Raw genomic sequence first — 22,450 nt, 5'->3', positions numbered from 1 at the left:
CCCCAATACATACAGTAGTTACCTTATAACACTATTTCCACCATTCAGTGATTACATATTACATAAAAACTGCACTAAACAAAACAGAAAGATATCACCATTGATACCATTACATAATACCGCCACACCATGACCCCTATCAGTACAAGCCTATAACAGAGTGAAGTTACATCCAGTGACTCACCGGAGGCGTCTTCTCCGATCAGAGTCTGTCACCTTTTCTTTTTCTCTCCATCCAGCCTGGGCCACCTTGAAGTCTTCTCCTGGCTGTGAATCTTCTCTCCAGAATCTGCCAGACAAATATTTTAGGCTCCAACACATACAGTAGTTAGGTCCCTTGTACCCCTATACAGTAGTTACACCCCTCTGTACTCCTACATAGTTACACCCCTCTGTCCCTCCATAGTTTTAAGGTGTCCCTGTAGTATATAGACCCTCATGTGCTCCTCCAGTTATATACAGCCCTCCTGTGCGCTCCCCCATTAGTATATAGCCCCCCTGTGCACTCTCCCCAGTAGTATATAGCCCCCTGTGCTCACCCACAATAGTATATAGCCCCCCTGTGCTCTCCCCCAATAGTATATAGCCCCCCTATGCTCTCCCACAATAGTATATAGCCCCCCTGTGCTCTCCCACAATAGTATATAGCCCCCCTGTGCTCTCCCACAATAGTATATAGCCCCCTGTGCTCTCCCCCAATAGTATATAGCCCCCCTGTGCTCTCCCACAATAGTATATAGCCCCCCTGTGCTCTCCCCCAATAGTATATAGCCCCCCTGTGCTCCCCCTCAATAGTATATAGCCCCCCTGTGCTCTCCATAATATATAGCCCCCTGTGCTCTCCCCCATAGTATATAGACCCCTGTGCTCCCCAATAGTATATAGCTCCCCTGTGCTCCCCAATAGTATATAGCCCCTGTGCTCCCCAATAGTATATAGCTAACCTGTGCTCCCCAATAGTATATAACCCCCTGTGCTCCCCCATAGTATATAGCCCCCTGTGCTCCCCCATAGTATATAGCCCCCTGTGCTCCCCAGTAGTATATAGCCCCCTGTGCTCCCCATAGTATATAGCTCCCCTGTGCTCCCCCATAGTATATAGCCCCCTGTGCTCCCCCAAAGTATATAGCTCCCCTGTGCTCCCCCATAGTATATAGCTCCCCTGTGCTCCCCAATAGTATATAGCCCCCTGTGCTTCCCAATAGTATATAGCTCCCCTGTGCTCCCCAATAGTATATAGCTCCCCTGTGCTCCCCCATAGTGTATAGCCCCCTGTGCTCCCCCATAGTATATAGCTCCCCTGTGCTCCCCCATAGTATATAGCCCCCTGTGCTCCCCCATAGTATATAGCCCCCTGTGCTCCCCAATAGTATATAACCCCCGTTCTCCCCCATAGTGTATAGCCCCCTGTGCTCCCCCATTGTATATAGCTCCCCTGTGCTCCCCCATAGTATATAGCCCCCTGTGCTCCCCCATAGTATATAGCCCCCTGTGCTCCCCCATAGTATATAGCCCCCTGTGCTCCCCCAAAGTATATAGCTCCCCTGTGCTCCCCCATAGTATATAACTCCCCTGTGCTCCCCAATAGTATATAGCCCCCTGTGCTTCCCAATAGTATATAGCTCCCCTGTGCTCCCCAATAGTATATAGCTCCCCTGTGCTCCCCCATAGTGTATAGCCCCCTGTGCTCCCCCATAGTATATAGCTCCCCTGTGCTCCCCCATAGTATATAGCCCCCTGTGCTCCCCCATAGTATATAGCCCCCTGTGCTCCCCAATAGTATATAGCCCCCGTTCTCCCTCATAGTATATAGCCCCCTGTGCTCCCCAATAGTATATAGCCCCCGTTCTCCCCCATAGTATATAGCCCCCCTGTGCTCCCCAATAGTATATAGCCCCCGTTCTCCCCCATAGTATATAGCCCCCCTGTGCTCCCCAATAGTATATAGCCCCCGTTCTCCCCCATAGTATATAGCCCCCTGTTCTCCCCCATAGTATATAGACCCCTGTGCTCCCCAGTAGTATATAGACCCTTGTGCTCCCCCATAGTATATAGCTCCCCTGTGCTCCCCAGTAGTATATAGCCCCCTGTGCTCCCCCATAGTATATAGCCCCCTGTGCCCCCCCATAGTATATAGCTCCCCTGTGCTCCCCCATAGTATATAGCCCCCTGTGCTCCCCCATAGTATATAGCCCCCTGTGCCCCCCCATAGTATATAGCCCCCTGTGCTCCCCAATAGTATATAGCTCCCCCTCCCATATAACATTGAAAAAAACAAACACTGTTACTCACCTGGGTCCACGCGTTCCTCTTCTCTTCCCTCCTGTGGCCGCACTTCCTGTGGTCACAAGAGGCTGCACTCCCCTCACCCTCGCGCCGACGCTCCAGTGACGTCGGGCGCGAGAGGGAGAGTGCGGCCTCTTGTGACCGCAGGAAGTGCGGCCACAAGAGTGAGTGACTGACAGGGAGGGAGCCAAGGGCTCTCTCTCTGTCAGTGTCGCTGCTGCTGCAGCGCTGAAGCGCCGCAGCAGCAGCGGACGGGGGCAGCGGCGGACGGGGGGGCCCTGCAGGGGGCGCCATGGAGGGGTAAGTAGATTACCCATCCATGGCGCTCCCCCCTGACAGGCTGGTGGCCGGAGCCCTGTGCGACCGCACTGGTCGCACATAGCAACGGCCGGCCTGCTCGGTGGGGCCCCTTTAACCAGTGGGCCCGGTGCACGTGCACCATGTGCCCTCTGGTTAAAGCGGCCCTGTTTACATCAGGTCATAAGAAAACATAAGTTAGTTGGAACAAGCAACCTTTAGTTTTCTTAGTGCAACAGGGAATATTTATGGTATTTCTTGTCTGCTTTTGGCTGTTGTGATGAAGGCCTCCAATGAGCTTGCCCATAAGTTATTCATTGGTTGTCCTGTCCAAAATAAAATAATAAACAAAGAGCTTAAAATGTTGTTCAAGGTTCCTCACTAGAGATGAGAGAACCGGGTTCAGGTTCGAGTCGATCCGAACCCGAACGTTCGATATTTGATTAGCTGGGGCTGCAGAACTTGGATAAAGCTCTAAGGTTGTCTGAAAAACATGGATACAGCCAATGACTATATCCATGATTTCCACATAGCCTTAGGGCTTTATCCAACTTCAGCAGCTACCGCTAATCAAATGCCGAAAGTTCGGGTTTGGATTGACTCGAGCATGACTCGAGCATGCCCTCATCTCTATTCCTCACCATTATTAAGATCTCAAGACTATTAATTTCCTATAGACCACAACATGCCTTTGGACCATGTTCTTCACCAAGTCCATAAATTTCCACAGGAATTAAGTTCAACCCATCATCAAATCCTGAAGGTGTTCCATGCTGTTTCTTAAGGCAGCAACTTTACTTAAAACTCTAATAAGGCTAGGTTCACACTGCGTTTTCAGCATCCACTTAACGGATCCATTTTTTTTTTAACGTCCAGAAAAATAGGGTCAGCAACGTTTTTTGGTCCGTTTTGGGCCGTCAAAAAAAAACGGATCAGTTTTTTTTTATAATGGAAGTCAATGGAAAAACGGATGCACACAAATGAATCCGTTTTTTGCAATCCGTTTTTCATGCGTTTTTTGCAAAAAAACGCATGCGTTAAACGGATGCTGAAAACGCAGTGTGAACTTAGCCTAATCATCAAACCACAATGTTTCTCAACACTGTCACTTCAGAAGGGACCAAATGCATGCAACATATTCCTGTGATTCTGTAACAAAGTTATGCGCTGTATCAAAGTTAGGAGCATTGTACAAAGCTGATTACGATATCATTGATAAATTCTTTGAAATGTATTAATGCTTAAAAGAAAGTCGATATGTCTTTAAAGTTGTATTCCAGTGTGGTCAAAAATTATGTTGAACTTAGCTATACTTACCTACACCCAGTCTGGAGCTGTTCTCCTGCCTCTCATCTCTTCTGCCCGTCACAAGTGCTCAGTTCAGGATTTTCCAGATCATCTAATCGCTAGCCATTGCTGTGTCCAGTCTCGGACAGTATTTGAGGTCCTGTCCCAAGCACTCTCAAAAGCAGGCAGGAAAGCTGAGGGGGAACAGTGTGGAATCAACCATAATGACTCTGGCACAGGAGGTGGAGTCTTATAACATTGCACTAGATCTGCGCTGAACCCTAAGGCCCTGTGCACACAGAGCAAGAGCGGCGGAATTGTCTGCCGCAGAATGCCGTCAGCCTCCATGTCATAATGACACTCTATGAGAGACTCGCGCACTGCATCTCTCGGTGCTGAAAAATGAACAACTTACTTTTTCTAAGCATCCTATCGCTATTGAGCACAGCATAAATATACATCATACAGATGCCCTGTCTTCCAATAACGGCCATTCTATGTTAAGGCTATGTTCACACAAGGTATATTTTCTATTAATCGCTGCCGTTGTTGTCGATTTGCAACAACGGCCGTGATTAATAGAAAGTTTACGTTGCACTGCAGTCAATTGGATCCCACCTGGAGTGTATACACAAAGAGGAACATTTATCAAACATTGTGTAAAGTGAACATGGCTCAGTTGCCCCTAGCAACCAATCAGATTCCACTTTTCATTCCTCACAGACTCTTTGGAAAATGAAAGGTGGATTCTGATTGGTTGCTAGGGGCAACTGAGCCAGTTTTACTTGACACCATGTTTGATAAATCTCCCCCCTATACAGGCCCGTTTCTGCCATGAGGCGGAATGAGTATTTGCGGTCCTGCAGGGGGCGGCATAATCATGCCCGGACTGCCCGCTGAGCCGTCCAGATTATCAGCTGTAGGGCCGCCTGCCGGGCCCCTCCGGAACATACACTACCAGCCCCACCCCCCTGGAACACTCAGGGGCCGCGGCCGCCGGAGCTCTTCAAGGCCGATCTGCCCCTTTAAAAGCAGGGGGCTCCGCTACCACTAGCTGCTCTAACCAGTCCACTGAGCTTCCGGGACAGGTCACCTGATGCACACCGGCCCCGTAAGCTCACAGCTCCAGCCCCGCGCGCCGCACCTCTCCCGGGGTCCTATGCGGTCAGCTGTTACATGTATGCCACCGAACAGGAGACTAGAGAGGTGCGGTGCGCGGGGCTGGAGCTGTGAGCTTACGGGGCCGGCGTGCATCAGGTGACCTGTCCCGGAAGCTCAGTGGACTTGTTAGAACAGCTAGTGGTAGCGGAGCCCCCTGCTTTAAAAGGGGCAGATCGGCCTTGAAGAGCTCCGGCGGCCGCGGCCCCTGGGTGTTCCAGGGAGGTAGGGGACGAGTGGGGCTGGTAGTGTATGTTGGTGTTGGGCTTGCCGCGGGCCTGTGCGCGTGGGGGGTGGGGTTGGGGGGGGGTGGTGGTTCGGGTGCCAGTGAGGGGGGCGGCGGCTTGAGGTTTGCCTCAGGCGGCACAGACCCCAGAATCAGCCCTGCCCCCATAGTATACACTCTGTCCGGGATCTCTAGCAGCTGCAGTGAAAACTAACGTATTTTTTTTAACGCTACTTATTGAATAACAGCCGCACACCACCGTCAGTTCGCACAATGTAAAGTGGAGCTCCAGCCGCACTTTCCATAGTGTGCTTTGGTGAATTGGGACACTGGCATACACGCATGCGCCCACATCTCAATTCAGCACAAATAAAGTTCACCCAGTCGGTACTGCAGTATCGGCCAGGGTGATTTTCACAAACACCGGACGTTCTGTGACTCAGGCCAGGTCACAGAATGGCCAGTGTCTTACAGCATGTGAACCCGGCCTAAATCATTCACTTTATGGCTATGCTCACACACCATGTTTTTTAGAAGAAAAAGAGGCTTTTTTCATAATGATGGCCATAAATAATGATCATGATCATTATTTACACCAGTGTTTATAAAGTAACAGACACTATCTTTAAAACGTCTGTTATTTTGTCTAAAAAGACATTGCGGGAACATGTTGCAGTTGCCTGTTGCAGTTTTACTGAAGAAAAGTTATGAAACCTGGGCTCCATTAACACTGAGGTAAAGTCAGCAAACAGCATGATAAAGCTCATGGGATTAAAGATTCTGGTCGCTGACTCATAGTATTGAGATTACAATCCACATGCAAAACTCTGACACCTTGCAAGTTGATTTGACGGTGTAATATATATAAGTTGAAGCCAGGATGTCAACAATTTATTTTAAAATCTGGAATTCTTCAGTGTACGGGGGGATTTGCATAAATCTAGGAAGGAGAAGAGGAGCTAAACAAATGCATTAAAGCACCGAACAATGCTCCCTGTCTGTGCTCGATAACTGAAGCAGAGCCTATAGTCAAAACCACATGGTGCTGTTTCTTATGTTTATCTGCTGCAGCTAAAGGCGTAAAGAGTGCAAGGAAAATGCCTCACTGCTTATTTGCCAGAATTAAAGGGCTACTCTACCTGTTAAATGCAAAGTGTTGAATTTACACTGCAGTCATTTTGAGGGTTGACTTTATACACTGAGCACAGGAACAACAGTCAAGAGCTCTCATAGGCCAGGCAAAATACAGTTGTGCTCAAAAGTTTACATACCCTGGCAGTAGAGATGAGCGAACCGGGTTCGGGTTCGAGTCGATCCGAACCCAAACGATCGGCATTTGATTAGCAAGGGCTGCAGAACTTGGATAAAGCTCTAAGGTTGTCTGGAAAACATGGATACAGCCAATGACTATATCCATGTTTTCCAGATAGCCTTAGAGCTTTATCCAAGTTCTGCAGCCCTTGCTAATCAAATGCCGATCGTTCGGGTTCGGATCGACTCGAGCATGCTCCAGGTTCGCTCATCTCTACCCGGCAGAATGTTTGTTTTCTAGTCCTTTTTTCAGAAAATATAAATGATAACACAAAAATGTTTTCCCCCTCATGGTTAGTGGTTGGGTGAAGCTGTTTATTGCCAGACTACTGTGTTTTCTCTCTTTGAATCATACTGACAACCAAAAACATCCAAAGGACCCTGATCAAAAGTTCACATACCCCAGTTCTTAAAGGAGAAGTCTGGCAAAATTTTTTATTAAAGTATTGTATTGCCCCCCAAAAGCTATACAAATCACCAATATACATCTATTACGGGAAATGCTTATAAAGGGCTTTTTTTCCCTGCACTTACTACTATCAAGGTTTCACTTCCTGGATAAAATGGTGATGTCATGACCCGACTCCCAGAGCTGTACAGTCTGTGGCTGCTGGAGAGGATGATGGCAGGGAGATGCTCAGTGTCCCTCCAGTGCCCTGTGTCCCTCAGTGTCCCCCTGCCATCATCCTCTCCAGCAGCCACAGCGCGCACAGCTCTGGGAGTCTGGTCGTGACATCACCATTTTATCCAGAAAGTGAAGCCTTGATGCAGTAGGGGAGGGGGCTTTTTACTAAAAACAATACTTTTTTTGTTTTACACATATACTAGAAGCCCCCCTGGGGGACTTCTAGTATATACACTTTGATCTCTCATTGAGATCTTTGCTGTATAGTAATACAGCAAAGATCAATGAGATCGGCACTCATTTGCTTTCGGCTGCTGCAGCCGAAAACAAACGAGTGCCGAGCCGGGGTCGGCGCCGTCTTGGAGCGGACCCCAGCCGGCTTCAGTCACGGAGACAGAGATTACCTCTCCAGAACCATCACTTTGTTCTGCTGTAGCCAATGACAGGTCAACTTGACCTTGTGTTTTGGAGCACTGTCATGTTGGATTGTCCTAGTACGTCCCATGAGCAACCTCCCAGCAGATCCCCAAAACATCAGCAATTCACCTCCTTACAGTAGGAATGGTGTTCCTTTCATCATAGGTCTTCTTGACACCTCTCCAAATGTAACGTTTATGTTGTGGCCAAAAAGTTTGATTTTGGTTTTGGTCTCATTACTCCAAATTACCTTGTTCCAGAAGGTTCTGGATTGGCCATCTCAGTCTCCTGACCTTATTATCATTGGGCCACTCTGGAGACATCTCAAGTGCTCAGTTCATACAAGACAGCCCAGGAATTTAGAGGATCCGGAGGCTTTTTGCCAACAAGAATGGGCAGCTTTACCATCGGAGAAAATAAAGAGCCTCATCCACAACTACCACAAAATATTTCAAACTGTCATTGATGTTAGAGGAGGCAATACACTGTATTAAAGATTGGGGTATGAGAACTTTTGATCAGGGTCATTTGGATGTTTTTGGTTGTCATTGTGATTTAAAAAGAGAAAATACAAATAGTTTGACAATAAATGGCTTCACCCAACCACTAACCAGGAGTGGGAAAAAAGTTTTTGTGTTATTATTCATACTCTCTGTAAAAAAGGACAAGAAAACAAAAATTCTGCCAGGGTATGTAAACTTTTAAACACAACTGTATACGCGAGGCTGGTAGCTGCTGGTACTTGGCCCGACATTCTAGTTCCAGCTGCTACCCAAACAGACACTTTTAAACAGAAATTGTTGACATCTATGCTGCAGCCTTTTCCTCACTAATTATATCATATAAATGGAGTCTCAGTAAAATCAGTTCACTCATCTCCTGAAATACCTTATACTATCGGAGCATTCTGATCCTTCCACTATATAACCCTGAGTCTGTGACCTCTCATTTGTCACTGTTACTCTCATCAAACCATTGCACTGCTCCTATCACATGCAGTCACGTCCTTACTAACATCATCATGAGTGGATAGGTCACTGCTCCCTTGAAAAACAGCCTTGTATTTATAATACTGCCCTTGTCCCATACAGGAAATGTGGTCAGGAAGTGCCCACTTGACAATTGGCATAGACAGAATAAATCTCTTTATGCTGTTTATGATATTTTCTGTACACACAGCACATCAGTGGAAGAGGATGGCGGCAGACCGGGGAAGTATAAATGTTTCTTATGTTCCCTGAAGCCTTCCCAGCACGTGAAATTATCAATAATGATCAGACAACCCCTTTAACTTGCCCCTAATGAAAGTGACATGTTCTATGTATTCTGTGCAGAAACCCCAAGAATTACGCCCATTAATGACAATAGGGTTAATCTCTGTATGGGTCTGTGGCAATACAAACTGCAGGTCATTGGCTCATCCATGGCAGAAATCCAAGTGTCATACTACATTTTTTGTAAGGAAAATAAATATCAGAGTATTATCCAACGTGTACATGAAAGATGTTCACATCCTTGTCAAATGTACAGCAATAAAGCGTAAGGTTTGCTTCTGTTGAGGGTCATCTTTTCTGACAGGCTCAAAGCTATTCATGGTCCACAATGCACAATAGGATAAGGGAAACAATTGGTTTGAGGGCCAAGCTTTATCTCGCTACAACATCTTCTTGCCCAGCACATTTGCAACAAAACTAATTCCACTCCAAACGCTGGAACAAGCAGATCAGGAGGAGTGTATAGAAAAAAACTGAAGTGACACAAGTTTAAGAGAGAAAAGGTCAGGCTCACGCAAGGCCTGAAAGAGAAAAGACGGCGCACACAGTGCCGGCTGATACAACAGAGACATTATACCTGGGAAATAATGGTACAGAAAATCGAAATCAGTGGAACAGGGATGAAAGATTTTAAGATCTGAACACTGTGGGCTCATTTATGGAATCTGGTAACGTGAGGGTCCCCCTACATAAGAAGAACAAGGCACATAAGAAGGAAACTATAATGCTGCCCCCTATGAAGAAGAATTTCTTTAGTATTTTTGCTCAGTATTTTGGTCAGTATTTTGCATCCAAAACCAGGAGTGGATCGAAAACATAGAAAGGCTCTGTTCACACACTGTTGAAATTTAGTGGCTGGCTGTAATTTAACTGCAAATAGTTACTGTTATTATAAAATAACAGCCTCGTTTTTAAAATAATGTGTAGCAACATGGCCTACTGGCGCATGTGCAGTTGAAAGCAGTAATAATTTAATAATAATAATCATTTTTATTTATATAGCGCCAACAGATTCCGCAGCACTTTACAATTCTGGGGGGACATACATAGACAAAAAATAGACATTACAGAGATATACATATAATTATCCATACATGAGGAGTGAGGTCCCTGCTCGCATGCATCAGCTTACACACTATCAGGAGGGGGTTTGAGACAATGGCAGAGGGGCAAAGTGCTTCATTGTTCTTATGGTCCGGCCATCTTTACAGTCTGAGGAGCTGGGGGCCTAAAAAGTATTGGAAATGTGTTTATTATTATTGCCTTAGGGGATTTAGGTGATAGAGACTGAGTCGCTAGTCTCCTTGCAGCGACTACAACCAATAGAAGTTGAACCACTGTCCTTCCAGTTTAGCCTCTCGAATAGACCACAACACACAATATGCAGATGTACCTAATCTCCAACAGGTTATCAAGTAGAGAAGCTGACGCATGGCTGCAGGAAGGTAACCATGGATTTACAGGGGTCTACACAGGAGCTGCATTCACAAAACTGTAGGAAATTTTTAATCAAGACTATTTGCAAAGTTGCTCCATAACCTTGTGTTTGTGCTATGGAACAATATGAAAATTGGGGAAAAAAAAGTATTCATGTCCTTAAAAAAAATAAACACACGCACACAGAGAATAGGATACATTACAGATACATTATCCCCAATGTCTCCTTCTTTAAATGCTACCATTAACCCTTTCACAGAGAGCGCAGTACATTATCATGACTAATTCATTTATTATTGGAGATCTATATGTGGCCAGTGCTGAAGTGTCGCTCATGTCTATTGTTTACAAGGCTGTCAATCAAAGATTACTCAGCGACCTTTTAATCTCTCCTCTCAACCTTCCAATTCTGGCTGCAGTGCTCCGAGCCTGGCGCCGGGTTCATTTGAACATTTTTCAGATGTGCTTATCCGACAATGACTGAGGAATAAAAGAGTTTATGATTGATCTGAAACCCATTTGTTACATGGGCACTCAGCCTTACCCCTCCCGCTCTCCTTCCCCTGCAGGGCACCTTTGAATTAATGACTGTGTTTGGTTTCTAATACCCGCACTCAGATGGACGATCCCTTTCATTTTTTACTTGAAATAAAATATTGGCAAATATGTACATACATCAGCAGATCCCTAGAAAGCCATTGTTGCTTGGCTGTAGCTGAATGGGTATGTGGGATAGCCTGCTGTACTGTTCAGTAACATTTTTACTGCTCCTTTGGGGAATCAGAGAATTCATACATCATAAATATGCCACAAATCCACGCTAACATATTGCAGTCAATCCAATGAAAAGCATATACTAAAGACAGAATATATATAGAGGGACATGAAATAAAGGAGTTGTTACTGCAGAACTGCCACTTGTTACCTGGCTGAGTAGTCACACAGATTTTGGGTTGCGCAGACACAGAACGCTTATTGCAGCGTAGCATTGTAGCTTATTGTAGTCACCGATATATTATTGCAAATCTGGGATTAAAGGGAATGCGTCATTTTAAAAAAAAATTACATTTTGTTAAAATCTATTTTTTATGCCAATTTTTTTTTTAATTTTTCATTTTACTATCTGTATTTGAAAATAATCCTGAAATCCATGATGTGTGTGAGCTCAGTAGTCCTAGATGTTTATGGGTACCAAAAAATTCGCCCACCAGCAGCGGATTGGCAGTTATCTATCCATACTGTGTATAGGCAGTCAACTGTCAATCAGCAGCTGGAGGACAGGGGGAGTGGTGTAACATGAATCCCATTCTCCTGAATATCAGGAGAACGGCTGAACAGGATTATATCCGTAATATAGTGTTCTTTTCAGCATTTCTGTCAGAAGTTTATGCTGCCCTTTTTAAGGATACATAAACCTAGTGACAGATTCCCTTTAAACTAAAGCCCCTATTCCATGGGGCGATGCAGAGAAGCAAACAAGCGCTGTCAGCATGCTCGTCCGAGCTTGGTACTCGATCAAGTATTAGGGTACTCAATGGTACTCGTTACTCCGGTGAGCATCTCGCGATACTCGAGAAAATCTCATCATCCGTTTCCTGTACGTTTGGGTGCTATTTCTCAGCAAATAAACATGCAGGAGACTCTTTGGTACATCCTGCGATCACGTGGGACCCATACATGTCAATAGCAGCGATTGGTTGGCCAGATCAGATGACCCTGCCATATAAAACGTGCAGCCGGCAATGCTCGCTTCAGACACATGCAATGAGAGATTAGGGACAGAGCTGCTGCTTCTCATGGAGAGCGTCCGTGTAGGATTTAGCGTTCCAGTAGGCAGAGAATACTAGCAATACAAACAAACAGCCCTTTTCAGGGCTTAAAAGTGTTTTTTAATAGTATTACTACAGACTGCTGGCTGGGACTTGCAGTGCTGCTACCACGATTTCAGCAGTACACTGTGGTGACCGGCTGCTGGCAGAAAGGGGAGATTAGGTGTTGCATACAGAGCCCTAAGAAGTGCTCAGTTTACTCCTTTTTTATTTTGGGGCTGGTGGTGCTGCTGTACTACATTGGATTGCTGGGATTTGTAGTACACCTGCATAGAACTTCACTGCTCATTGGACAGGGGTGTCAGAGAGTGTGTCTAGGTCCAGCCACTACCACATTGTACCGTACAGCCCCCCCAAAACTAGTGGGTACTACACTGTATTGCTGGGATTTGTAGTACACCTGCATAAAACTTCACTGCTCATTGTAAGGGGGTATCACAGAGTGTGTATCTGGGTCCAGCCACTACCCCATTGTACCGTACACCCCCCCAAAACTAGTGTGTACTACACTGTATTGCTGGGATTTGTAGTACACCTGCATAGAACTTCACTGCTCATTGTAAGGAGGTATCACAGAGGGTGTGTATAGGTCCAGCCACTACCAGATTGTACCGTAAAGTCCCCCCAAAACTAGTGTATACTACACTGTATTGCTGGGATTTGTAGTACACCTGCATAGAACTTCACTGCTCATTGTTTTGTAGGATTTGTAGTAGAGCTGCATAGAACTTCAATAGAATGTTAACCCAACTGCTACAGTCAAATTGAAAATCAAAAGGGTGTTGGGGGTAGAAGGCTACTTGTTGGCTACTGCTGGGCCTTAACTGGCATCCATGTTGACTACTGCTGGGCCTTTACTGGCATCCATGTTGACTACTGCTGTGCCTGCCCTTACCTTCCTTGTCTTGTCCATTTCAAACCATATTATCTGTGGATGTCATCTTATCTTACGGGTGTTCTATGCCATTCTTTCACCAGTACCTTCTACCTTTTTTCAATGTTGTAGCCGTTTTTAAGGCAGGATTGACCAGAGCAGTAGTGGACATCCATGTTGACTACTGCTCTGCCTGCCCTTGCCTCCATGTTGGTTATTGCTGGGCCTTCACTGGCATCCATGTTGACTACTGCTGGGCCTTTACTGGCATCCATGTTGACTACTGGTGTGCCTGCCCTTGCCTCCATGTTGGCTACTGCTGGGCCTTAACTAGCATCCATGTTGACTACTGGTGTGCCTGCCCTTGCCTCCTAGTTGCTGGGCCTTAACTGGCATCCATGTTGACTACTGGTGTGCCTGCCCTTGCCTCCTTGTTGCTGGGCCTTAACTGGAATCCATGTTGCCTGTTGGTGTGCCTGCCCTTGCCTCCTTGTTGGCTACCGATGGGTCTTAACTGGTATCCATGTGGACTACTGGTGTGCCTTGCCCTTGCCTCCTTGTTGGCTGTCCACCCGGGGAAAGCAGCACAACATGAAGATTCTTGTTATCTCCTCTCCTCCTCTTCCTCCTCTTCCTCCTCTTCCTTCAATTCTCAGCCAACAGCCAAGTCTTCTTCTGCCATGCAGTGTCTGGCCTAATTATTGGGAGGCTCAATTGCTTCCTCACTCACTTTTAATGGTTCTCTGTGTCCTCACTGCCATGCTCTGACGTCACACTATGTCTGTGGAGGAGCAGGACTGGTTGCCAGGGGCCCGCCGATCGCGCCCCCCGCCAACCAGCCAGCTGTTTTATTTTGTTATTTTTTTACTCTTACTCTGTGTCAGGCCTAATTTTTGTGAGGTTCCACGCCTGCCTCATCTAAAGGCCGGTAATGGCCACTTTATGTTTGTTTTTTTTCTAACCTTCAATTTAAATTTTAAAATCAAATCGACTTCAATTCAAGTGCTATTTTTCAGGGCTGTCTGGTCGTCGATTGTATCTCCAAGATACACGCCACTGTTCAAAGGAACAGACAGTGATAATGGTGGATCCTAATTTAGCATCCTTGAGTTGTCCATTTCGTAACAGACAATCTGTAGATGTCAACTTGCGGGTGTTCTCTGCCGTCCTTTCATTTTTTAGCTCGGGGCCTCTTAAGAAGACTGTATTCATATTCTTCGCCCCTACCTCCAAAGAGATGCCTATCACGCAAAACTGCATGAGGGTGTGAGGCAAAATCTAGCCATAATCCGGCTATTTTAGTTTTAGGCGCAGCAGCACTGCCATGGGTAAGCTCCAACAGGTGGTGCTTAAACTCATGAACAGCACCTTCTACTTTCCTTGGATGTTTTAGCCGTTTTGAAGGCAGAATTGACCAGACCTTTCATCAGTAGCTTCTAACCCTCCTTGGATGTTGTCGTAGCCTTTTTGAAGGCAGGATTGACCAGGTCTTTTTAATACACAGGCTACCGCACTTGCCGTCTCTTAGAGACTCTTTAAAGGATTGAAAGTGTATTTGTTCAAATTCCGGGGCCTCTTAAGAAGACTGTATTGTTTTCTGTGTCCTCACTGCCATGCTCTGACGTCACACTTCATCTGCCGAGGAGCGGGACTGGTTGCCGGGGGCCCACCGATCGCGCCCCTGCCAACCAGCCAGCTGTTTTATTTTATTTTTTTTTTGGTCTAGCCGCGGCCGGGGCCTCACCACCCCCGGTCTAGAGGCATCAGGTGTACCCTTGATGGTGACTGACAGCTGGCCTAGCCAGTTAGCTGTCAGCACCCGGGTTCGTGTCCACTAAATATCCCAGCCCCTGGACTCACTCCAATTTTTGGGTGGGCTTACTTCTTTCCTCACTCACTTTTAATGGTTCTCTGTGTGCTCAATGCCATGCAGTGTCTGGCCTAATTTTGGGGAGGCTCACTTGCTTCCTCACTCACTTTTAGGCTATGTTCACACTACGTAACAGACTGGCCCGGATCATCGCGGCCAGCACTTAGGTACCGGCCGGATGATCCGTCCGGCCACAGAGCTCTGATGCAGGCACATCAGCGCGCGCCCGCATCAGAGCTTCCCATAGCCCACAGTGAAGCGAGTGCCCGGAGCCGCTCGCTTCACTGTGTGCACTGACAGGGCTTTCTGCAGCCGGAATTCACTGAATTCCGGCCGCAGAAAACTGACATCTCAGTTTTTTCCGGCACCACATAGGATCCCGGCTGGAGCGCATACAATGTGTGTACGCTCCGGATGGGATCCAATTGTAAATAAGGCTATGTTCCACCCCTGAAAACTACAGCCGTAGTTCTGCGGCGAGAACTACGGCCGTATTTTTACGTAGTGTGAACATAGCCTTAACGGTTCTCTGTGTGCTCAATGCCATGTAGTGTCTGGCCTAATTTTGTGGAGGCTCACTTGCTTCTTCACTCACTTTTAATGGTTCTCTGTGTGCTCACTGCCATGCTAGGTCTGGTATAATTTTTGGAAGGTTGACTGGCTACCGCTTCTACCTTGTTCACTCTGTCTTCACCGCCATGCTGTGTCAGGCTGAAATATTTGACTGGTTCATGATATGCTACCTCTGTTTTAATGGTTCCCTGTGTTCTCACTGCCATGCTGTATCAGGCTGAGTTTTTGGGTGGTCAATATGCCTACCTCTGTTTTAACCAGGCTGTTGCACAAAATTAGGCATAATGGTGCCATTAGGCAGCCTCAGAGGCATACATACATGCAGCCCCTGCTGTTTCCTGTCCATTTCCGTGGTGTTTCCATCATTTTCTGAGGTTGACAGGTTTTCACACGACCTTCCTCCTACCGAACTTTGGTCCCCTGCAGAAATGCTCGAGTCTCCCATTGACTTCAATTGGGTTCGTTACTCGAAATGCGCACTCGAGTATTGGGAGATATTCGTCTCGAGTAATGAGCACCCGAGCATTTTAGTACTCGCTCATCACTAGTCCTGACCTAAAATCATCGGGCGTTGGGCATGCATCGCTACGTGTAAAAGCGATGCACAGCCAATAGCTGATGATTGTAATATAAGATAATAAATTATCGTCACCACATTCCCTGGTGTCCTCAGGCCTTCCCCGGTGTCTGCAGCTCTGCTTTCTCTGCACTGATAGGCTGCTTAGCGGCCTGTCAGTGCAGAGAGGGAAGAGCTGCAGGCAGCGGGAAAGGCTTCCAAGGACATCTGAGAAGGCACGAGGACACCAGGGAATGTGGTAAGGTGAGTTATTACTTTATTATATTATACTAAAAGCAAGGGCTGCACGGACATCACTAATGATGTTCGTGCTGCCCCTGCTGCCTGATAGTCGGCCAGTCTAATTGCTCAGTAAATGAGTGCCTGTCTAGCAGATCGATGCTCATTAACAGTTTATGATCGGGTCATCTACTAGGACCCTAAGTATCCCCACCAGGGGCGTAGCTAATGTCTCCTGGGCCCTGGTGCGAGAGGTCAACTTGCCCCCCCCCCTTCACAACCAAGTGATGCTATTGATGTATATATATATATATATATATATATAAATATATATACACACCATCACCACCATATTGTTACTGACCAAATCCTGTATACTAAGACCAATAAAAAACACAGTACCAGATAATTCCACCACAAACTGGCTAACACCACCGCTGCTACTGACTAACACCAACTCTGCCACTAATACCACCACATACTAACACCACCACTGCTACTGACTAACACTACCACATACTGACTAACACCACCACTGCTACTGACTAATACCACCACATACTGACTAACACCACCGCTGCTACTGAATAACATTCATTGTACACAGATCACTATCACCTTATCCAGTCACATAGAGGCTGACCCAGCCCTACACAGGCTCTGAACACTATATACATTACAGTGCAGTTATATCAGGTGACTCACAGTGGACGTCTTCTCTGATCGGAGTTCTTCCCTTTTCATCTTCTTCTCCATCTACCCTGGGCCATTATGAGAACTTCTCCGAGCCACAAATCCACAGAATCTGCCAGAGAAACATATCAGGCTCCTCACTCTGGCACCATCCTCATCTCTCTACAAACTGCACATCTGTATTGGCCTTTTTGTGCCCTCATTTAGTAGGTAGGCTGACTGTATGTGACCCCCCCTTATAGTATATGCCCGCCACTGTGTAGGCACCTTTTAGATGCCCCCTCTGTGTATCCCCTCTTATAGATGCCCCCCATGTTGCCCCCCTCTCCCCCTATGTTGCCCCCCTTTATAGATGGCCACCCTTATCGATAGCCCCCTCTACCCCCTCCTATAGATGGCTCCCTCTCCCCCCCTTATAGATGCCCCCCATAGATGGCCCCCTCTCCCCCCCTATAGATGGCCCACTCTCCCCCCTATAGATGGCCCCCTCGCCCCCCCTATAGGTGGCCCCTCTCCCACCCCCTATAGATGGCCCCCTTTCCCACCCCCTATAGATGGCCCTCTCTCCTATAGATGGCCCCCTTTCTTCCCCCCTTTATATATGGCCCCCTCTCCCCCCCTTTTAGATGGCCTACTCTCTTCCCCCCCCTTATAGATGGCCACCCTCTCTCTTCCCCTAATAGATGGCCTCCTTTCCCTCCTATAGATGGCCCCCCTCTCCCCCTCCTCCTATAGATGGCCCCCCTCTCTTCCCCCCCTTTATAAATGGCCCCCTCTCCCCTCCCTTTCTCCTATAGATGGCCCCGTGCAAGCAAATAAAAAAAAACACACACACACAACTCACCTTAAGCGCTCCCCCGTCGATCCTCTATCCTCCTTCAGCCTCCGTCTGCCCCCGGCTGATGCGCGGCTGCCAGGGGTGTTGCGTCCTATCCCTGGCAGCGCGCGCATCATAGAGATCCCTGTGGCTGGGACTTCCTGCACAGGGAGCGTCTCTAATGTGCGCTCCCTGTGCAGGAAGTAACAGCCACAGGGATCTCCATGAAGCATGCGCTGCCACAGGCCCCCCCTTGTGGCGGGCCCGGTCGCAGCGCCACCGCTGCGACCCTGGTAGTTACGCCACTGATCCCCACACAGTATAATGCCTTCTTTAGTGTTCCACACACAGGCCCTCAAAGTTCCCTTTCACATTATCAAGTGGCCCAAAAGACACACAGTTAACTTATAACATTGTTGCTGATAAATATTACCATATAGTGATTACATCTTGCCTCCATACTGCTACTGCGCAAAACAGAAATATATTACCAATGATACCACTACATAATGCCTAAATAATACTGCCACACGGACATAGCGGGCTGATGGCACTCTCCTCTATATATACTTAGGGAGGAAGTGTGATGCCATAGGGGATGGCTTGAAGATGACTGGCCAGCTGTAGGGGATTATGGTTAATCCCTTGCACTGACCCTTTCACTGTACTGTAACATGTGCAGCCGCCATCTTTACAAACTTGTTACAAGCTTTCAAAAAATTCAGTTTGGTTGTGGAGTAAACTTTTTGTACAATTCATAACAAATCTTAGTTTGGTAAGTTTGGCTCTAACTCATCTAGCTTTAAGCATTTAAAATGTTTGAGCATCATCACTCTGCTATGGCTTCCATTGATGTTACTTCATCACATCAGGTTGTGAAAACTGAACTATCATAACTTAGTAATATAGACCGTCATATGACCACCTTTCATTTCTTTGACGTTTTAGGGGTACCTGAACCTCTCATTGTTGTTCACTGCATTCTGATCCACCAAAACAAGTGCTAATGAATTCTGTATCTTCTTCTTTTTCCGCTCTGTAGTCTATGGCCTGCATGTGCTGCCTGTCTTTGTTTGTGTGGTGCTAATCTGCATACAAATACTTCACGGCTGTTATCTTATTTCCGACAACAGGCCCGCAGGATGATTAGAACGGGCAGGTACAAAGAGCTTTCAAAGACTTCCCAAAAACTTCAAACAGCTCCCGGCGCCTGAGGAATGAAAGGGAAGCTCAAAAGAAGGTCTGTGGTGCTGGCTGGTGATATTTTCTGTCTCTCCCTCTTCCAGCTGCTGGTTGGATTAATTATGGATGTCTTTACTTCTTTTTTAACGCTTTCAGCCTGCTCGCGGAAGATAAAATAGACTTGAAAAGTCGCTTTCTGAAGCCTGGATGGGAGTTTGTGAGATCAGTACTGTTTTTTCTTCTTCGTTGGTTATTGGAGGAATGCCTTTGTTGTATAATTTCCTGATCAAGGTAGAAGGCTATGTTCCCTACATTATTCTGCCCACAGGGCATTTCTTAGAAAAGTTAGACTTTTTTTATAATGGACCATAAACCATAAAATGGACAATAAATCACTAGTTTGTGGTTCAGTGGTGTACAAAATATAGAGCCCCCCCATTTGTTAAAACTGCAATTTCTCTAGCGAGAAGAGTCCCACAAAGGTTTTTGCCACCCAGGTTCAAAGGAGCTGGATCAACCAGAGCTGGTTCACTACTCTCATTGGGTACCAAATGGCTATAGGGGATGCCTAAGTGATACTTACATCCTTCAGTCTTTGGAGTGGACAACACCAGAGTACTGATGTTCAACAATATTAGACCCTCCACATATGGACTAGTCATAAGTGATCAAATTTAAATATCATTGTTTTCATGGAAAGAAAAAAAAACTATGTCTCATCTGTTAAATATCTTTATTACGCCATTCAACTCTCCAATAAACTCATCAAAATTGAACAGAAAATGTGAAGATTACAATCAGAGGCTTTTATAAATATAGGTGATAAAGTTGCAGTCACAGTCGAGCCCTAGTGGCTGAAAGGGCCCAAAGGTCATTCTGCCACCTTAAGCCCCTATTACACAGGGTGCTTTAGAGGAGCAAGCGAGCGCTCGCTTGCTCCTCGTTACCCACTTACTGCCTGCACTATCATACATGCCGACAGCGAGCAGGTAAATGCGGGGGAGGGGGGCTGCCCGGGCGATCGTTAAATCGTAAAGGCAGCCCTATTGCACGAAGCGATGGCAGCAGATTGTTGCTAGGCTGATCGTTTGTGTTTTGGCCTGTTGAAAGACAATGATAAGCCAACATTGCACATGCGGCTGATCGTTTTCTTCTATTAGACGTAGCGATTATCTGCCATAAAGGCCAATATGGGCAGAATACGGCCAATAATCGCTAATAGTACAAAGGATATGGGGCTCTCCCAAGACCTCACCGACAAGTGGTGTCGGTGGAGATAGGGGTCAGGCATGATGGAAAAGCTTGTTCTTGACTAGATAAGTCGCTTTCAAAGCACTCTGGCTGAAGCTTACACCTGCCCATAGAGAAAACAGGATTGTTCAGCTGACAGTTATTAAAGGTGTATTGCCACCTTGACACCAAGTTCTGCACAGTCATATGATGCCCTCTGCATTATAGGAGCTGTTAGGAGTATACCTGTCTACAAGTTTGCTCCCTGTTTCCATAATTGTAAAAGAATGGTGAGTAGAGCTCTTGAGAGTAATACAGACAAGATAGGATCAGTTCAAGATAAATCACAGCAAGGCAACACCGTCAAGGGTTGCCAACTAATAGCACCTTAGGGATCCATAACAAATCACAACACAGGTGTGATCAACTCCAGCAGAGACACAATGCACTAACCACAGAAAAACAGACCAGAATCATGAGATATAACCAACCAGTGTCACCATATTTCAGCAGCAATTCTGAAAGCACTTCTAATTTGCACTGAGCAGAAAAATGGAAATATCTTACTTCTACCCAACTCAATGAAAAACTGTACCTCCATTTAACACGATGATGCCTGTTGTATTTCAGGTCATCCATCCATTAGTAGTGAACGAAGGAACGCTGCGCAGAGCCAGGTTAGTATGTGGGGGGCTCTGGTCAATAGGCGCTACTGTGAACCACTTTCTTACCACCCGGCCCTGTAGCTGTTGCGTGGTCTGCCTGGTAGCTACGTCACTGGGACCTATCCATTTAGTGCAGTACTCTGCTGTATGGGTTCTAACCACTTTGAAGTTGGTGGCGATATAATGTTGACTTGACAAAACAACCTGTACAGCAATGACTGGTCCGTCTGATGCCGAGCAAGGACATAGAGTGGCACGTCCAATAGTACAGGCTCAGCACTGGGAAAGTAAGCCATCGATGCTAGTATTAGGACCTGACAGTTTATAGCAGGGTGTGTTGAAGGGTAAGGGGTACGAATAAGCTCTTTTCCAATCCCTTGTCTGGTGCCTTAAGCTCACTGTGGAAGACAGGGTTCGGAGAATGTTATGAGCCCCCTGAGGAACCCCCTACATAGCCCTTAATCCCTTGTTGGCGGTAACCGCAAATGCGGTGCTCTAGCCTGGCATGGCTATTAGTCAGTAAGACAAAAATCTAGCAAGATTAGCATAAACTACACTCCTCCACACTTGGGTCTGCATCTACAGAATTGCTCTTGGAGTGTGGTGAATAGATGTAAAGATCATGATGTATCCGACTGTTAAAGGGGAACTCCGGAGAACATTTTTGCTCTTTCAAATGAACAGGTGTCAGAAATATTTGTAAATTACTTTAAAAATCTCAAGTCTTCAAGTACTTATCAGCTGCTGTCATGCAGGAAGTGGTTTATTCTGTTTAGTCAGACACAGTGCTCCCTGCTGCCACCTCTGTTCGTGTTAGGAACTGTCCACAGCAGTAGCAAGTCCCCATAGAAAACTTCTTCTCTCCTACTCTGGACAGTTCATGTCATGGGCAGAGGTGGCAGCAGAGAGCACTGTGTCTGACAAGAAAGAATACACCACTTCCTGCAGGAAATACAGCAGCTGAAGACTGGGGATTTTTAAATCAAAGTAAATTGCAAATCTATATAAATTTCTGACACCTGTTGATTTCAAAGAAAAATTTATTTAATGGAGTACCCCTTTAACCCTTAGACGACCCAGGGCGTATAGTTACGGTCCGATCGGTCCGATCGGCGATCTGCTGCACTAAGCCTGCACAGGCAGGCTCAATGAGCAGACTGTCGATAACACTGATCAATGCTATGCCTATGGCATAGCAATGATCAGTGTGTGTAATCACACTAGTGTATGTAAAAGTCACCCAAAGGGACTTCAAATGTGTAAAAAAAAAAAAAAAGTTAAAAACACTAACACACTACCCCCAAACCCCTCCCCCAATAAAAGTTTAAATCACCCCCCTTTCCCATTATATAAATAAAACATATAAAAATAAATAAACAAATAAACATATAATATACCGTAGCGTGCGTAATTGTCCAATCTATTAAAATATAACAAGTGTCATTGCGAACGGCGTACACGAAAAGAGGGAAAAAAGTGTGTGGATTACCAATTTAATGTTATATTATATATAAAAAAAAATTAATAAAAAGTGATCAAAACGTCCGATCTTCACAAATATGGTATTAATAAAAACTAGAGATCATGGCGGAAAAAATGACAC

General features: G+C 46.2%; 1 long non-coding RNA gene across 1 annotated transcript in view; it reads left to right on the top strand.

Annotated features, from left to right (window-relative positions):
• LOC138789873 (uncharacterized) overlaps positions 1–19,380 on the top strand; it is a 36,033-nt gene extending 16,653 nt beyond the window's left edge. The window contains exons 3-4 of the long non-coding RNA XR_011362802.1: positions 18,904–19,010; positions 19,109–19,380. This is a non-coding gene — a long non-coding RNA (uncharacterized lncRNA). The remainder of the gene's footprint in view (positions 1–18,903; positions 19,011–19,108) is intronic.
• The last annotated feature ends 3,070 nt before the right edge of the window (positions 19,381–22,450 follow it).

Source organism: Dendropsophus ebraccatus, chromosome 4 (assembly GCF_027789765.1).
Source record: "Dendropsophus ebraccatus isolate aDenEbr1 chromosome 4, aDenEbr1.pat, whole genome shotgun sequence".
Taxonomy (NCBI): Eukaryota; Metazoa; Chordata; class Amphibia; order Anura; family Hylidae; genus Dendropsophus; species Dendropsophus ebraccatus.
Note: the sequence above shows the minus strand (reverse complement) of the source record. Positions and strands in the feature narration are given on the sequence as shown.